The 19499-nt window shown below is 38.0% G+C and overlaps 1 long non-coding RNA gene across 3 annotated transcripts in view; it reads left to right on the top strand.

Moving 5' to 3' along the window:
• The window catches only part of LOC128086557 (uncharacterized), a 90644-nt gene that overhangs the window by 49381 nt on the left and 21764 nt on the right, over positions 1-19499 (top strand). For all 3 annotated transcript variants that reach the window (XR_008209416.1, XR_008209414.1, XR_008209415.1), the window contains one exon: positions 4596-4667. This is a non-coding gene — a long non-coding RNA (uncharacterized LOC128086557). The remainder of the gene's footprint in view (positions 1-4595; positions 4668-19499) is intronic.

Below are 19499 nucleotides of genomic sequence, written 5' to 3'. Positions count from 1 at the left end.
TAGTTTTATGTGTTGGGCTTCATAGTGGACTCTAATTACATTCTTCGAACATGAAATTTGAGGAATGTGAATTTAACAAAGGATTTCAGATGGCAGTTTCAGTTTTGTTTTATATGGCCTAGACAGCAAGCTGTCTGAACAAATTCTGGAAACTGGATGAGTGCTTATGTAATGCTTCAGGACCTGGTGTCAGAGATGGAAATATCACTTTGAGTGGTTTATATACTCTGTAGTACCTGGAAGTGGTACTTCTGGAGGATGACTGCTTGAGGATGAATGTTGGCAAAAGTATTGTGAGGACCCCTTCTGTGTTCCCGTTTTTTCTAGAAGTTCTTGGCTTTTTTAGAAGACGCAACTTCTCAAAATGAGCTTAAGGTAATTCTCCATGGAGCTGCTTGGAAGATTAAAGTGATGCCTATTATTATATGAGTGCTTGTACTAGATTAAGGGAAATACGGCCGAGACATTTTGTTCTTTTCTACTTAAGCAGAATGTAAGAACTTTGAGAAATAATGCTTGAAAAAATGCATTTCCCTCCCATTCTCTTTCTCTCAAGGGATCATTCCTTTGGCATACAGCCAATTCATTTCCTTTAGAGCCAAATCATTTATTCTGAATAAACATTTTTGTCCTGTATGTATATGTATACTCCTACATATCCACACATGCAATTTTTATAATCTAGAAAAGAAGCTAAAAGAACTTATGCAGACATCTGAGAGTGGGAGGCATTGATTATTAAATGAAGCAATTGAGTCCAGAGTACAAGTAATTGTGTAGAAACATCCATTTTTATAAGAGTTGGATGACACACTGAGCTTGGCTCATGAAAAACATTCTAAAGTCATTTATTTTCTTTCTTTAAAAGATGAATACTTGTTTCAAAGTTCTGCTGGTAGTAGGAGGCCTGTTCTACCCTGGATCCACCACGATGAGGCGATTGACTGTTGGTTGTTGCTCAGCCAGCAGCAGAATAAAGGAGACTTGGTAGAAGTGGATTTGCTTCAGGGATTTACAGAAGTCTGATTTTTTTTATATGCTTCTTTATGAGTGCATGTACATTATACTATTTGTAAGCAGTGAACAATTTTATAGGGAAGACTTTAATCAGTGATGTTCCACCTCAAGAAAAGGTATTTTTGTTTCATTATTGTAATAATCTTTGTATTTGCTTGAACAAGACTTCAGCTATCCTAAATTCCCAGGAGTCAATCTAGGCCCTATCCTTGTGTATAGGCTCCTGCTCTGGGGGAGGGGGTGGTGGTGGTAGTGGTCTTTCCCTGTTGTTGCTGTAGGGTCAGCCTCAGTCCCCAGTTTCCTTCTTTAAAAATGGCCTTCAAGCTGCCTTCCAACAGCAGGTGAACTCACCCTGCTGGAGCATGCTTGTTGTGTTTGAGCACTGGTACTCTGAATCAAAACTAAGAAAACCTAGGCACCCCCTGGGAAGGCTTAATCTGCAAATAACGTTACTTCAAACCTCAATAGTGAAGATCAAGCCTTTTTTTGTGTGTGTTACAACTTAGAATTTATTTATTTATAATCGTTTTTCTTAGACTTAATATGAAAATCATTGATTTAAAAAAAAAAAAAGGAAAGCCTTCTGTCCTTTTTTTGACTACTAATTTTAAGTAGCACTTCAGTGTCTAACAAGGGGTTTGCTTTATGTTAATTATTTTTTGATGTGAGCATAATCATGTACAAAATTGGCTTTCACGCACAGTCTTCCATGTGAGTTTGTTTCTGAAATCTGAACCTTAGCAGGGAACAAAATAAATCATTAGAATCTTCAGAGTTATTATGATCTGATTGTCATAGAACAAAATATCTTGTCATCTCCTCCTGTGTGGCTCTTCCGTATAAGTGTTGCTTTGCATCATTTATTCTGTTATACTTCATTGATTATGTTGCTTCAAAATTGTTATTTATCCAGCCTCACAGTCATTTGAACAAGAAAAGGTAAATATTATGGGCTAAGATCTATTTTAGATTCTTATAAACAAAGCCCTTAAAGCTGTAATTCTAAACTCAAACATTTGGTTACACTGATGCCCTCTGGAACAAAATAGATCTAGTTTCTGAATCAAGAAAGAGGAATAAAGTTGAATTTTAAAAATGTATCCACCAAAAGCTGCAGTTCTGACTACCCAGATCTGGAGGAAACTTAGTGAACTGAATTTATTCTCTCAATTGTATTAGTTTTGACACATATCCAAAGAGATATTTAGCCAATAGTTGGGGATTATACATGTCTGTCAGCTAAATCAAAGATTCAGAGGCTAAATCTACCATTTGGATGTAGATCCGTCTAGATGCTGATAAACAGTTTTCTTACAAATGCCTTTAAACTGTACATAATTGTTCCTAGTGGTAGCTTTCAGAAAATTATTATTAGAAGTATGGAAGAAATGTTTTATGCAGTGATCTTAAAATTGCATTACAGGGATTTTAAGTAATTTGTGCCAGGAGCATCTCTTTGGAGATTATATAGGAAAAAGACATTTTACAAGAGAAGAAAGTCATGATCTTAAAAAAAAAAAAAAAAAAAAAAAAAAAAAAAAAAAAAAAGTAGACACCCTCATTCTCTTGTAAATTCAATGCAGGTCATAATGCTTAGCTTTACTGCATTGTTATTCTTTGCGTATTTTCTCATTTCAAATCTGTTAAGAGCTGACAAGAGAAGCAAGAACTGTACCTGCGTGTGTTATTTAGATAGTATGCGCACACAAGTGTATATATGCTTGCATGTATGTATGTGTATACATATTTAAGTGGATGCTTTTCAGTTCAGTAATATGAAATACGACAGGAATTGTAAACTTACAGGTAATTTACAGCTATTATAATTCTGGTTAATATATTCTGAAACAATTTTTTTCTGACACAGATGGCAACATCATAACTTCAGATCTCATTTCTAACCATTGCTGGCTGTTCTTGGGTGTGGGAAGAGGTGATAATTAGGCAAAACTAGCTGTTCACAACATCTTCTTGGAGCTTTGTTGTTATTGATGATAAAAATGGCTTTGGAATAAATTGAAGGTTTTCATTGCAAAATGTCTGTTTTTGTCAGGGCATTTTTAAAAGTAATCTGTACACACAATTATATAATTGATATTTTCAGTACTTATATACAAAGGCTACTCCAAAAGTAATGCCTCCTATTTTGGCATCCATTGACATTCATCAGTGCTTGCTGCATGTTTATGGGGACCAAACAGTGGACATGAGTGCAGAGAGGTGGTAGATGGTGTGTTTCAGTAGTGGCAAGAGTAGGTCATTTCTGCTTCTGTGGGGAGTTGACAACTTTAAGCCAAGTAATAAATATTAGGCACATCTTGCTATGAGTGCAAGCAGGTATTTGTCTTTGCAGTATGTATAATTCATTTTGCCCTTTCCAGAAAATGGGAACAAGGCTAGTGAGGGTATTGGAGCAAAAGCTTAATAGAAGGGGCTGAGAAAACTGGGATTGTTTAGTCTGGAGAAGAGAAGATTCAGGGGAGACGTTATTGCCCTCTCCATCTACCTGAAAGGAGGTTATGGTGAGGTGGGGGTTGGCCTCTCCTCCCACATTAGTGATAGAACAAAAAGAGATGACCTCAAGTTGCAACAGATAATGTTCAATTTGGATATTAGGAAAAACATATTCTGGTAGGTGGACAGTTGAACTAGAGGATATTAGAGGTCTTTTCAACCTTTTCAAGATTTTGATTCTGTGATTTCCCATGCTTTCAAAATCAATTTCAGCTAGTAGAACTTTGTTACTTCTGTTTTTTTTTTTTTTTTTTTTTTTTTTTTAATTTGATTTTGAATGGAGTAAGGATCTGTTATGCAAGAGAGGGCACAAACACATTGGGAGACCAAAAAGGATCATAGGTGGAATAAAATAGGATGGTGGATTTATCTTGCCAAATGCTGGAAATGTCAAATATACTGTTGTGAATACTTCTACTTCAGTAGATCCCTCTTGTCCACAGTATTTGCTCTTAATTTCCCAAATCTTATCAGCTCCTCAGTGACTTTGCAGCATCCTTCCCTGTCACTTTGCCTGACAAATTAATTGGTGGCTGTTGGTGTGTGTTTTAAGGTATACCTATCCTCTACATTCTCATTGATCTCATGTTGGAAGGAGAAAGGAGAATAGTTCTGAAAGAATTCGGGTCTGGTAACATCAGGAATATTGGCTAATACTTTTCCAAATGCTTTTGTAGTAGCATGAAAGTGTCCAAAAGATCTTATTTATAGCTAACATAGACAAAAGGATTATTTGAAAATGAAAAGCAACTCCAGCATACTCACAATCAATTCTTGTGTAGATTCAGTAGCCTAAACCTTTGGACATTCAGCTTTGTATTTGACTGTGTCCTTAGCATCTACATTCTGTGTATGTAATCCAGGGTACTTATGACCCTGTTTTTCAAGGTTTTTGAACTCTGTAAAAATATCGAACTTCAAAATGCTTGCTGTTATCAGTATTTTCATAAAGGCTGAAGATTTAAAGGAGTGATTTTCCACACCAGCTAGCAGTTGAAATATTTTATGATGTTTTCCACACAGATTTTTTCCTGTCCCATTTTACATGTGTTTTTCTATTTCAGTTCGCTCAGTGGCCCAATCTTCCTGTTTTTGCTGGCCTCCTCACTCAAGTCTGCCTTGAGTTCTTCCCTCTGGTAAGCTTCTGTGAAATTCCTCTTGTAGCCTGTCACTGCCCTGGCAATGTGATCAGCTGCCATTTGCTCTTGCTGATGTTGCTTCTTTAATTGGTCAAGCATTCTGCATGCTCCCATTAGAGCTGCTGCAGGTTGTTTTTGGTGGGTGCAACGAGTGGGATGAAATCGCTAACATCTCTGGAGGCAAAGACCATTTTATCTGAGCAGCAGCTTCTGTTTCTAAACCCGCAGGATACATATAAGTAGGATTTTTTCATCATGTCAATAGGGTTTTTCCATTCTTAGCCTGTGCAATTCTGATGATTCTTTGTAAGTGTTAGAGCTGATCTGATTCTGCATGCTGATGTATCAACCTCTCAAATTTTCACTAATATGCAACCCACTTTTGCTGGTTCTGTGCTGGATTTGTCAGCTGGTTGGCTTTGATTTAGGCAGCTCAAGTTCTAGGGCATTTTCATGCAAATAGCTTAAAATGCAGCAGGACTCCTTTACAAGCAAGGTACTTTGTTGTGAAGCTCTCTATATCAAAGCAGCTCTTGGGTCTCTCACTGCAGACCTAAAAGAATCTGTAGCACACAAAGGATATTCCTGGGTAGATCTTGGCAATCTGCAAAAAAGAATGATGCAGATGAATTATTCAATGATTAAAAAAAAAAAAAAGTGTTATGACTATGCTGGAGTGATTAGAAATGTTGTGTTCTGAAAGCTAAACTTAGGACTTTTAGGACTGCACACGTTTCTCAGGAATCCAACATTCTCTGATTCTCTGTAGCTTCATCCTGTTATTTATCAGACACACTCATTTGCAATAACACGTAGGCATTCTTCACCTATAATTTGAAAAGGCATCAAAATTTGCTTATGTGGCCAATACTGAGCTGGTAATATTGTGGTCACGTTTTTTCCCCTCCCCAAATTATTATTTGAAGAAGTTAGAACTTAATGTCCAGAATTAGTTTCAAAGAATTTCCCAACAGAAGGAGTTAGAAAAACAAATGCTTTTAAATAGTCAAAATATTTGCTGACATTTCTAAAGTTAGCAAATTGTAATGTTTTTTATTAAATCACTTTTTTTTTGGTGAATTTAGATTAAAAAGATTAAAAGAGAAAATTTAACTAAAATACAGTGATTTCTACCTAGAAAATACTATTTATGTGCATTGGTAATCAGTTCAAGCAAACACTGAAGTTTTTATTGGCATTCTATTCATGGCAGTCAAAATGTTCAAAGAGATTGTCTCTACTATTCATCTGTACAAACATCATTTCACTGCAGTGTTCACAGACTGATATGTCAGCCCTCCTGCTCGTAGCAGACAAGGTTCACTGGCACACATTCGGCATGGCGGTCCTTTTGTGCTCCCTTCTACAGTGGTTGCATAGTAGCGTGAAAATTTTGCTAAAAATATTTCACATAGACAGGATATGGCAGTCAGAGTTATTTGGACAATATGCAGATTGAGCTCTTGGCCTCTTCAGTGAAACTGCTAGCAGAGTGTTAGTTGATGGAGTTTGCTCTGGTGTATTGTGAGAAGTTGATGTGTACTAATGGACAAACGGGACTGTGGCCAAAGTAGAATGCATGGGAGCTGGCAGAAGTCCTTGGTCACTTACCAATATTAAGAAGTTTCAGACTAGTTCTGAGTTCATTACTAACCTCCTTGACCATGTTTCTTGCCTTCTGAAAGTTTCAGACCAAAGAGCTTCTCAGCATAAGAGCAGTGTCTTTTCATTAGATCTGTTTGATTTATTGGCTGCCTTTGGAATCTGCCAAAGCCATGGCCCTGAGCACCTGTCAAGCCTCTTGGGCTTGCTCAGGACCTGAGATGTGAATGTTTGCTTTCCCTAAGCAGTATTGCTCTTAGCAGTCCTCTGACCTTATTTATTTAAGCTTTCTCTGAGTCCTCTCAAAAGTTTCTAGATTTTCAGATGTGGTTAGACTGCAGTATTTCCAGTGAATTGATGGTGATTAACAAAGAATATATGATCTTATCTTTTTCTGCTTTAGACTCTGTTCTTACATACAGAGTATGTATGTACATATGTACATATGTACATACATACATACAAATGCTTGTCCTCTTCATTTCAGCATTTTTCTAAACAGATTTTGTGTTAATTTGCCCTCCCATTTCTCATTGTGACGAACTTTTGAGGAAAACCCCAGTTTTTTTTAATGTATGTGATTAAAATTCTAAGCTGCTTTCCTATCAGCTGTTATCTCTGCAGCAAGGATTAATAAGAAAATAGAAGATATTTGCTACCAACTCAGAATGTCACTCAGGAGAAGGAGTTTTGGACTTGTGATCAGCATCAGACCCCAGCTTCCTGCAAGCGATGTGGGAGCTGCTGCTGCTACACATATTGTGCTGCTGCATGAGTGGGAGGAGATGAAACTTCTGCCATTTCTATGGCATCATTCAGCAAGGTGTAAATGAAGTATGAAATAAAAACTCTCAGCCCACTCAGTGCACAGACAGAAAGAAGACCGTGCTTTATACTTGCTGCTGTAATATTAGCCTTACGTAGTACCAGAATGTTTCCTAAGTTTTAATCCTAAGTCAGAAGAAAAAATGATTTCTTGTAGGTTTCCTCCTTTTTCTCTCTTTCCACCAGTGTGCTACTGCATGTCAAAGCTGGTGATGCTGTGCAGAGCAGGATTGAAGTAAAAAGGCTGACAAGAAGATCCTTTTCTCGAAGAAATTCTAACTGAATCAGTAGGCATATTTTGCAGTGAACTTCAGAGTAAAGTGATAAAAACACCACACACCGAATGCAGCTCCAGATATAAAAACATTTGTTGTCTTCATTTTATTGAGCTCAGCCAGGTGATTTGGAGGGAAAGAGCCATAGGTGGTAATGTATCTGTGCTGTTTAAATTCATTAGCACCAAGGAGTCTGTTTGTGTTGCTAGGTAGCTTATTTGGTACAGTAACAATTTTGGATGGAAATGCTTTTCAGCCCTGGATTTGCCCCTAGGTCTTGCTGTGATAGCTTAACAAATTGCTATCTACAACTTTGTGAGATCCCATTCATTGTTTTTAAGCCATAAACCAGCGTGTGACAGCCTTCTTTTTATTTTGCTGAAAGTGTTGAGCTTCTGAAGCCTCTGAGCTATATTCTATGCTGGTGTAAATGATGTAACTTCACTGATGACAATAAAATGGAGCCAGTTTATGCCAACTGAAACTCTGTCCCTTCAGAAGCAAGTCAGCCCCTAATCTCTGTGCCATTCACACAGAGGCATATATTTCTCTGTGTTTTTTTTAATCCTTGCGTGTCCTTTTGTAGAACTAAGTGATCTGTGCTGCAGACAGTGTTGAGGGAGAGAAAGAAATGAGATGGATGCTGATTTGAAATGCTGGACCCTCCCTTGTTGTGCCAAAAACTTCTGTGTTGCAGTATTGTTATTTCTCTGTGTTCTACTCTTTTCTTTATATTCCCATCTAAGAAAAACATGGGGATAAAGCCAGCAAACACTGGTGTAGTAGTATAGAAGTGTATATACTGCAGTAATGGGACCTGCAGTGTAGGTTGGTAGGTGACATCTCAAAGCCTAATGGTAGTTGGGGGGCATTCAGTACCACCACTATAGGAGAAGCACAAACAGAAACAGCTGCAGGGCAGTGACCGGAACCTGTGTGGTTCCTGGGCTGCTGCACAAAGGAAAGGTCATGTAGGAAGGGACACATGGGGTTGGACTTGTGTGCAGATTGGGGTCCCTGCTGATTACACTGACTACCACAATGGTGTGGACTTATACCAGTGATGAGCTTTCTGCTGGACTGTGCAGGAGCTAAAGAGATGCACTTCACCTTGCACTGCATTCAGAGTGAATCAGCCTATAGATCAGAGATCTTTGGAAAGGCAGGATAAATTCTGGTAGGACAGGTTTATATAAATGCCATTCTGATTAAAAAAGGGAGCATAAAGGTAAGAAATTACGACCTGTTCCATCCTGCAGCGCTTGCTGGTGATAACGTGCCTATAGGGAAGGCTTTGTGATAAGAAATAAAAACAGCAAGATTCAAAGAAAGTGAGACACCTTTGTAATGGCCTGAAGGAAATTGGGTCATTAAAGCAGTCTTCAACTTTTCTTAGGGGCATGGGGAGGACCAGAATAGTGTTCATGCAGTGTTTGTATTAAGTCTTAAGAAGGCCAATCACCCTTCTGGTACACAGAAGTGAATGTCATCCACCTGGAAAAAAGTCTGCAACACAATTGAATGAGCAGAAGATTGGAGGGACATTTGGAAACAGGGCTGCAGAGGTCTTGTGTTGCTTGGTGGAGCTATACATATTCCCTAATGCAATTTATTACTTAATTTGTTGGGCAATTGTTGGAGAGTGAATTTTCTCTATTTCCGTCCTTTGATAAACTCTGAATAGAAGAAAGTTTCCTCATTGTTACAAATTGAGAGGTGGTGAAAATAAGACTTGCATTGCTGCAAATGAAAGTCAGATACAGGATCAGAGTGTTAGGTGGGTTAAAAAAAAAATCTAATTCAGTCTAATCAGAGGCTAGGTGCTACAATAGAAATTGCTTCCTCTAGAGTAAAAATGTCTGTGAAAGCATATTTTAAAGATACCTCACGTGCGATGAATATAGAGCAGGACTTAGATTTGTTCTGTCTGCATCTGTTTGATCACAAAGATAATGCACTGAAATATGCAAGTCCTGGTCAGATGTACCTTTATGAAATAATGCTACATTGCTTTTGTGGGCGAGTTCTAAAACCATATATATTTTGCATAAGAATGAGCCCATGATGATCTTACTCTTTATTTATGGATTCTAATTGCTAACTTAAAAAAGCAAGAGATATATATTCACTATTAATTTATAGCTAACTGTTTTAGTTCAGAACTATCTGTGAAATTATTACATAGAAATTAAATTCTAAGTATACCTTTTAATTACTAGTGAAAAACAGGGTTCTGATTTATTCTAGGGAACAGTGGATAAACAGCAGATATTGGTAGAAACCTTTTAAAACTGAATTTTATAATATTTATTGTTATTTTTACAGTATATAAAAAAATTACATATATTTGTTTTTTGAGGAAATAAAACAGGTGATAGGAACAAAACTGAACACAGAAGATTCTGGATCATTTAAGCAGTGCACTGCCAGGTAGCAAACGCAGCTTAATGTAGAAAAATGTTAAACAATTCATCTGGGAGGAAGGAATCAGTCTGAGGAATATGTACTAAATACGCAGCCATCCAGCATACTGATTAGGAAAGAGATGGTATAGTGATGGAATGAAAACTGAAAACCCAAATTCCAGTGCACTGCATTAAGAATTTTGAACGATATATTAGGAAGAGAAGGCAGCACAGCCATAATTGAGTGTGGATTGAAATTTCTTTTAGAACAGGATTATAGATTTTTTTCATGTTTTTTTTTCCTCAGAAGTGGAAAAATAAGGACGCTCACGGCATTTTTTATTTTGAAACATTCTATTTAACTTTTGTAAGGAGACAACCACTTCTCGAGAGTATGCTCTCTCCTCAGATACTGCTTTGCAAACAAAGAGCAAGCCAGAAATTCTGGGTTGTGCAGATGCATGTCTGCACATAAGATGCAGGTATCGATGGTATCTATGAAACTGCAGTGTGATGCTGAGTGCTGAGTTGCTAACTGCCGCACATCTGAATTAATGACCAGAATGATTTCGGGTTTTCGATTCTTGCAGCCTGCCCTGCAGCTCCTCTGCAGAGAGCAGCGCTGAGCAGAAGGGCGGCTGGGTGGTGGGGCTGTGTGATCTGCTTGCAGGAACCTTGGAGTCAGGAGTTGCTCTTGCATACAGCGTGTTTCCAGACCCAGCTAGTTACTGCTAATGCTGCAGAGAAAAGTGCTGCTGTGTGTGTATAGCCATTCACATGTTATCCCTTGTTCAGATTCTTTTCAAGCCAAATATTTTTTTGTGTGTGTGATTCCACTGTAGCCACCTTTATGTACGAGGCTCTGTATTCTATTTAAATGCTTTTGTGATGTCTCAAGACTCTTTTCTACTGTTCTAGAGAACTGACAGCTAGAAAAGCACAGTGCACAAGGATAGTATATCTGTGTGAGGCTCTGTGAGACTGCAGGGAGGGAGGCAGGTCGTTGCACCCTTCTCAGCTTCTGCCTGGTCTCTGAGAAATGCCAGGAGGCTCACTGCTGTGGGTGACTTCGGTGTTGCTGTGCTCTCTGCCTGACTGGCAAGAAGCCCTGTGTGAAGCTGGTAGGACAGAGTGCGTGCCTGTGTCTGCTGCGGCTGTTCGCAGTGCGGTTTTTGCACTGTCCTCATTTGCATGGGCAATTTAATCTCTGAGGCACAGAGCAGGAATCCTCGCCTTTGTCAGCATTGTGTGAAAGACACTGTGCCCAATTGAAGAGTTAGCTGATCAGTTGCGAGCAAGGATATCTCATGCTGGAGTGTGATGGATGCTATGAGGATTTGTATGCATTACTGCCTGAGGATGGGAACACCACAGCACGGAGTGATCATGCTGCACTGCACAGGGCACCAGCTGCCAAAAGCTCTGCAGTGGGGAGAAATACTGGGGGGATGTGGAAATGTGCAAAGTGTCTGCACTCTGCTGTATGTCAAAGGCTGCCGGTACAGTGCTGCTCCCCAGTGCTTACAGCTGTCTGATACAAGCCCACTGTCCTCCCACTCAGTCACGTTTTGGAGGACTGTATGATGTCCACGCACGTGTCAAAATCTTTACAGCGTTATTCCACTGTCATGTATCCCCAACTTTTAAATAACAGAACTTTGCCACCTACCATCTAATGTACCAAGACACAGCTAGACAAAATAGATGACCAGTCTTGCTTCATTTCCAAATAATTTTTTTTTTTAATGCTAATCTGTGCTTTCAGCGTGCCTATTGAATGAACTGAAGAGAAATATTTTCTTCAAATAAAGCCGCTGCAGAGATCCTCGCTGAAATCCCCTTTGCCTGACTTAAGGTGTAGGCCAGTGACCAGCAGATGGCAATCTGCGCCTGTCACAGAACGCGGAGTTTTAATGCAGGAGCTCTTGTGTACAACTTCCCTAGCTTATTACAGTTTACTTGAAGGGCAAAAAGACCTGGAAATCGTGGGAAGCCTTTGTTAGGCTCAGAATGTCAGAATCTGGAAAAGCACAGCTGAAGTTCTGCTTCATGCAAATCTCTGCTAGCAGGATTTGTGAGAAGCAAGCTAACCTAATGGCATGAATTTGCACTACTCTTTTTCATTTTTAAGCACAGGACAGATAATTACTTCACATCATTGTGATTTTGCTTCTGTGTGCTGATAATTTTTTAATACGGTCTTTAGGAAAAAAGAAAATATCTGTTTTTCCTGCACCCCACGTTTTTCCCCTAGCATTTAAAATGGAATGCAATAATGTGATCTTCAGCTGACTTAAAAAGAAGTCAAGACACAAAAAAAGTATTTTTCCTGCTATAGTGAGAAATCTGCCATGCTAGAGTAATGTGTCCAAGCAACACAGAGAGAGTCTAGTTTAGCATTTGAATTGGAATACAGATGGCATTAAGGCTATTGCCGAGCAATTTTGATACACGTTTTTTTTTTTATTGCCGAAGGGAAGATTAATGCTACTAATTTCAGTTATGTGAAAACTGTGAGCTGATAAAGGACCTGGATGCTTTTTAAAGCAAATATTAATAGCAGAAAGAGGAATATTCCTATGCTGTGGTGGAAATAATTGTGTAAGTAATCTCACATACTGCTTTAAATGAGTTTGCATCATTTTTGTGCAGTATCATACTGCAGGCATTTGATCATCTGTAACTTCATGATGGAATGATGAAAAGGAAGGCTGAATTAATATTCTGGATATGCTGACACTGTTAGCAATATAAGAAGCTTTTGTTGGGAATATAAGATTTTCTGTACTACTGTTAAATGTGATTCTTGCACTGCTGTCCATCTGGTAGCCTCTAATAGTGTATTGCAGTCCTGATGCACTCTGTATGCTGGATGCCAGCTGAGTAGCACAGACATACTTTTATGACTAGCATTCATTAAGGAGAGAAATTAAATGTAAAGTGGTTCAGTGCATTATGCTACAGGATAAAATAATGGGGAAACTACTGTGCTAGCTATGCAAAACCTGAATGTTTGGGAGATAGCCAGTGCTTTCAATGTGGAGCAGCAGACCCGGAGGTTCATGTCAGCATGCAGTTCAAGGTGGCTAAAGTAAGGGGATGTGGCTTAATGTGAGTACTGAGGCCAATACAGGTTCTTGTACTTTGTTTTACCCTGTTGAAATACTGTTTACCTGATGATAAGGATGTGGTATTAACTGTGAAAGATAGCATGGAAAGGTTTTATGGGAAAGCTTGGCTACAGGCACTACAAAATGTATAGCCTATTCCAGAATACAGGTACTCCTTCATTTTACAGTCCACTTTTCTGTATATAAGAAAACAAAAGGGGGAGGAATCCAAGTGGTGCCCATAGCAACAGTATGCTTCTAGTGAATGGTAAGTGATGGAAATACCTTAGCGGAAGAAAACAACACTTATATTTGGTGAGATGAAATGAGACAAGATAAGCATGTCTTGTGGGTAGAAGGGACTGATTTATAAGGAAAAATTAGAAAAACAAAATTTCTATAAATGGTAACTTCTACAAGTGGTAGAATGCACGCAAATGTATTTTGGGACATTGAGGCTCAATTACAAATACAACAGAAATTGCTGGAACTGATTTTCATGACAGAAAGGACTATCTTTTGCAATGGCATTACATAAGGAAAGCTGAGATTAAAATCTCCTTTGCTGCAAAAACGTTTATATTGTAAAACAACTTCCAAAGAAAATAATACACTTTCACTGCTTGAAACAGTTAAAAGTTCATTAAATAATAGAGGGAATGTATAAGCATATTCCATCTCTAGTATGTGTGGTTAAAAGACAAAAACAACAACTGTACAAGAGCTTTATAAAATTTTTTTTTGTTTTTCAGGGTGGGCTGAATGTGTACTTAAAGTACAGTGGCAGAGGGGCAGAGGTGTTTTCAGGGCCTACATTAGAATCCTGTTCAGGTGCCTGCATAGCACCTTAGTTGCACACATTCTTGATGGAAGACAGGGTACATCTTGTGGGTGATGTGGCTAAGTCCCCATATATGGTATACCTATGTTTAATTGCAGTGTTCTCAATCACTCTCTAGAACTTGTACTCCTTTGAAGTCTAAGTTATAGGTAGCACTTCATTGTTTCGGAAATTATACATTATACGTGCTTTTGAAGCATTTGAACTTGTCTTCCAAGATAGTCACTCCCAAGATAGGCTCTTGTTTTTTCATAATCAGTAAGCGAGACTAAATTAATAATTCTCTTTTTCTGCAGTTGGGTGATTTTGCACCATGCTGTGTTCATGAAAATGACTACAATAGGTGCAAAGATTACAAAAAAAAAAAATCTACAAAAGAACAAACAAACAAAAAATCACAAACATTTGTCTTATTTTCTTCTAAAATTGTGAATCTTTTTAAGCTAGTGATTTGTGTACTTTTTTTCACCTCTGTTTAGCAGGGACAGAGAGCTCCAGGGCTCCCATACTGGTCTCAGTGCTGTAAAGTCTCTGGACTTTACAGCTGCAAGGGTTTCCATCAGCTGTCCTTGTTTCCGGATTTTTGAAATAATACCAAAATGAAGCTTCTCTTTTCTGACAAAGAGCTTGGGATGGCACTGCATATCTCTCTGTTACACTAATCACTTTTGGATTTCAACACACAGCGATAAGAATTTGCTCAGCAGGATAAAAGTAGTCCATGGATTGTTTCATTCCATCAGCCCTGTCATGCATGCTGTGACATAAATGTTACCAGAGCACATTTGTGGGGATTTTCTTTGCTAGAACATTTGGTCCAGAACAAAGTACTTCCAACCACATTTTCACTGACATTTGTGGAAGAATTCTCAGTTCCTCATGTTTTGATATAAAAAAACATATTTTATGGGATTTCCATTCAGTTACTGATATTTTGGTGCAGCAAAATAAGCTAAGCTGGTTAGGAGTCATTGTGTTACTGCCAAATTTACTAAAGCTTAAATATACACTGAAAGGAGAATGAAAAGATTTTAATGAAATATATAGAGAGGAAAATAGCTACCATCCAACTTCAGTAGTGTTGGAATAGTGTGCCTGGATTTTAAAATTTATGTGTAGTTGGTGTTTATGCAGGAAGAAGTTATTCTGAATTTCTACTCCCTTGCCCACAGAGACTTATTATAATCAACAGCACTCTCAGAACCAAACACATCATCCTCAAAGAAAAGAGTCATATCTATAGGCTTGCTACCATGCTTTCACCTCTTGTTCTTTCTTTGTTGATCTGCAGGTCAAGTTGCATCAAAAAGTTGCTGGATGTGTATTTTACATGCACAATTTCTTTGTTCTTTTTATTAACAGTAAGCTCAGTTTTGGCCATCTCCATGTCTGTATTTCTTAGAGGACTGCTGTGGGGCCTCCAATGCTAGTCTCTGCCCCATTTTTTTTTTTTTTTTTTTTATCATCCCATGCATGTACTCCTCTGCTCCTAATTCTATGTCTTCAGCCCTAAGGAATTTATTCACGTATCATTGTGTTTTGTATCATTGTGTTTTCTATGCTGCTTTATTATGACAATTTTGTAAAATCTGTGGTGATACCACATGAAGCTAAATAGAAGTATATCAAATTGCCCATAGACACCTCAACAATTAAAGAGATGGCTGTTTCTGCTAAACAAAGTCAAATAAATCTGCAAGCAGGTCAAGGAAGTTGCAGGAAAGCAGAGCAGACTTCACAAACTTCAGTCCTGAGGCTTGGCAAATTCAGTAGATAGCTTATGGCATCCTACTAGCAGTGATAATAGTGCATTACAAAGCTGCATGGCTCTAGGTGGCATTGAGCAGATTCCTTACACTGATATCCCCTAATGTTGGGCTGTAATGTTCTGTGTTAGATTTATTTAAAGCAATTTTCAGACAAAAGAGTACACAGCTGATGACCTGATAGACTCAAAACTTAAAAAATACAGGAAATAAGGTCATGGCAGTATGACAATGACAAAAGATGTCTTCACACAATGCGTTCACACTCCAAAGGAGAACTGGCTGGTGTTTTCCTGTTCACTGGTCAGGAAGAGACCTCCACAGCAGGTGTGTGAGGCAAAATTCATGACCATTCAATCATGGGAAAATACCAAAAAAAGTTGGAATTTTCCAGTTGGGAAAATAAGGATCAGCTGCAATTACCTGTAATTCTGTGTGGTTTAATATTCACATGTATTGTTATGAATAAGATGCTTCCTGTTCTGACCTGGTGGAATTTTGATATTTAATTATGTCCTCAAACTCTATTCCTTATGATCTGCTTACTTGCTGTCAGCTCAGGGTTTGTAGGGAAGGATGATGAGACTGCATGTTACCTTTGCAATGTGGGAAAAGGAAGCTGCAGTGGCAATCAAGAAGGGGACTCACAGCTCTAAAAGCTATGATCTTGTCTGTGCTGGAACAGGGGAACCTTAGTTCTGATGCTTTTTCCCAGCACAACTCTTTATTTTAAACTGATTTTATTCTTTGACCTCTGATTGGTATGCTAAACATTACATTGCTGAAACATGCATTCTGTTTTCCTCTTATTAACACCGTAATACCGTAACATTGTTTTTATCTGTTTTTTCTTATTTCTTTTTTTTTTTTTTTTTTTTTGGCACATCTTCAGTAACAAGCGGTCCACGTTGTCACAAAGGTAAACTGCATTACCTAGAAACTGAGGTTTTCTGTTGGAAGGTGAGAAAGGCCCGATTGGATGGGGCCCTGGGAAGCCTGGTCTAGTGTTAAATGGGGAGGTTGGTGGCCCTGCATGTGGCAGGGAGCTTGGACATTCATGACCCTTGAGGTCCCTTCCAAGGCTGGCCATTCTGTGATTCTGTATAAATGAGCAGTTTTTTAAAGACTGGCATCTCACAGAAGACTGAATTTACAAGATAAAGTATTCTATCTCACTACGCAAAGCTCCTTGTAACCTTAAAGAAGTTCTGTTGTATCACACTGATAAAGAGACAGACTTTTACTAGCAGTCAGGTAAAAGGGAAACATCAAACTAGCTGCCTCCTAGCAGTTTTTCCTACCTGCTGTGGGCAGAGGTACATGAAGAAGTAGAAAATAATTTGAGTACGCCAGTCCGCTCAATACTGGGTATACTGGCTATAGTCCTACTGCATTGCAGGTTGTGCAAAGAGAAGCACATGCAATTTCCTTAGGGTAAAATCCATCAGTTTAATTCTTTTTTTTTTTTTTTTTTTTTTTCCTCAGAGGAAAGGGTAGCAGCAATTGGTAGGAGCAATACAGGAAGCAAACTAAGAAGAAGCTGTAGCATGTAGAGAACAGTTTTTACTAAACATTGATAGGCTTGAAAACAAGCCTTTAAAAAGTGTTTTTATACAGGAGATTATCCTGCTAAAAAGTGTTCATTGGCATTCCTCTGCTTCATATTAAACCAAAGGTAAAATGATGTCCCTTGGACCTCAGACGACAATAAAATGACAAAGGTTTACAACACTTAAAAAAGGACAGGAGAATTTTACATTGCACCAGTATTTTTCAGGATGAAGGAAAATATTAAGATGTAGATTACGTGTGTGTATGTGTGTCTATCTATATATCTCAGCAAACATACTTGTGTTTTTTGGCAATTAAATACTTCTTAAAGAGGATGGGATAAAGCCAGAAAACTTTGCAGCAAGCAGCCCCCAGGGAATTCTTTGTTAAGCAGCTTTTTCTCTTAGGGAATTCCTCCACTGAAGTGCTTTCTTTTCTCAGTGAGTTCCTCTCCGAAGTACTTAGTTTAGTGGGAGGCTTTTATACCTAGCTTCTCAGTTTCTTTTTTATTTTTTTTCTTCTTCTCTTTTATTGTGATGCACCTGGCGCAATAGATAAGCCAGCAGGGAGTGGTGCCTTTGTTGCATATTGCCCTTTGCACTGGTCAGCTCCTTCAATACCCTCAGTATCCTTCAGTCCTTCAGTACCCTCCTCCACCCCCCCTTCGGAAAAAGATTGCTTGTCTCGCTTCTGCTTATCTTTACAATCATAAGCAGAAGTGTTGCAGCACTGTGTCACCCACCACTTGCCCCCCTAGATAATTTGCACTTGCCAATTTTATCACCAAAAAGGCCTCATGAAATGACATTTGAGCCAAGGAAAAAAAGAAAAGGAATTCAGAATATAGTCTTTCACGCTCATTGCAGCCTTCCAGTTCTTGAGGAGAGCTTGTAAACAAGATAGACCAACTTTTTATATGGTCTGACGAACTAAAAGTGGGGAACTTTAAGTTAGATTTTAGGAAGGAATTCTGTACTTAGACAATGTTGAGACAATGGTACAGGTTGCCTAAGGAAGTTGTGAATGCCCCATCCATGGACGTGTTTTAAGACTGAGTTGGATGGGGTCCTAGGAAGCCCAATCTGCTGGTTGGAAACCCACTTCATAGCAGGGGAGCTGGAATTAGATGAACTTATTGGTCCTTTCCAGCTTAAACCACTCGAGATTCTAGGATTCTATGATCTGTTCTTATCTTTGCATTTTGCAGTATTAACTCACATCATACTCTCTAACCTCTTAATGTAACCGTCTTTTGACTTTTTAGTTCTATGTTGGCAAAATTGTGTAATGTAGCTACTTTTAGCTTAAATTAAAGGAGGGAATAGATATGGAAAAGAGTGCAAAAGGTTGCAATTTAAAAGCTTAGAAGTTCAGGCTTAGGATGTTGTTGTAGATATTTGCTTTAATTTAGTAATACCAAAGTTATAAGATTGTTTAAAAACATAAGGATAGTACTGTGAATAAATTATGTCCAAATATTTCTTTTTTGGTACAGAAATCCACCTGAGATCTCAGAACTGATTGAGATTTTTGGAAAATCATGTTAGTCTTTAAAAATTGTATAGATATGACAAGGTACATGTGGCATGAGAAAACTCTGGTGTAAGGGAGAATTGCCTTTTTTTTTTTTCTTAGTTCTTAGGACATATTTGAATTCTATGTTATTGGTAGTGTTGACTTAGAAATATACAAAAATATGTATTACGCTATCTTTTTCCATGAAGAAAGGGGAAGGATGGAGATGAGGAGAGCTGGGGATCACTGAAAACACGCATATCTAGAGTTCTAGTGTTAAGAATATTAAAATAATAAGCCTTTTTGAATTGCCATCTTTGGATAGTGAGATATACAATCTTAAGGCCAAAAGGGTATTATGATTATCTTTTAATCTGACCTTATGAGTGAAACAGATCTTCAAACTTCATCCAATGATTCCTCAGTGCTGTGAATTATTCTTTCCAGCTTTATAAATTAATTTCTTCCCTTCATTCATAAGCCTTGGGAATATTTACAGATTTTGATTTTGCCCTTCCCTGCTTACTGCTTTCTTTGCTTTTCAAAAGTATAAAAAATGAGTTTTCATATCATTTTATTCTCCTGTCTTTATGTTATCCATAAGAGATTTTCACTGGATTCATGAAAGAAATGAGACTGCTTTTTTTTAGTTCAGGAAATATATTTCTTTTCCTCTGTTTAAAATATTAAAATAGATAATGCAGTATAAATGCTCATTTTTATAATCTAAAGCAGTTACAGACAAAGAAAAATTACAGCATTCAAAATGAGTGAAGAGATTATTTGTTTCCTCTGAAGTAATGTGTCAATGATGCAAAATTTTACATAATACTAATTTATTCATATCCAGCAAATCTCAAAGGAGCAATGAAAAGACATGTATAATAATTACATGACCTCCTCTTTGAAAAAAAAAAAAAAAAAAAGAGCAATTATCCA

The sequence above is a fragment of the Tympanuchus pallidicinctus genome, unplaced genomic scaffold (genome assembly GCF_026119805.1).
Source record: "Tympanuchus pallidicinctus isolate F22 unplaced genomic scaffold, pur_lepc_1.0 scaffold3, whole genome shotgun sequence".
NCBI classification, from domain to species: Eukaryota; Metazoa; Chordata; class Aves; order Galliformes; family Phasianidae; genus Tympanuchus; species Tympanuchus pallidicinctus.
Note: the sequence above shows the minus strand (reverse complement) of the source record. Positions and strands in the feature narration are given on the sequence as shown.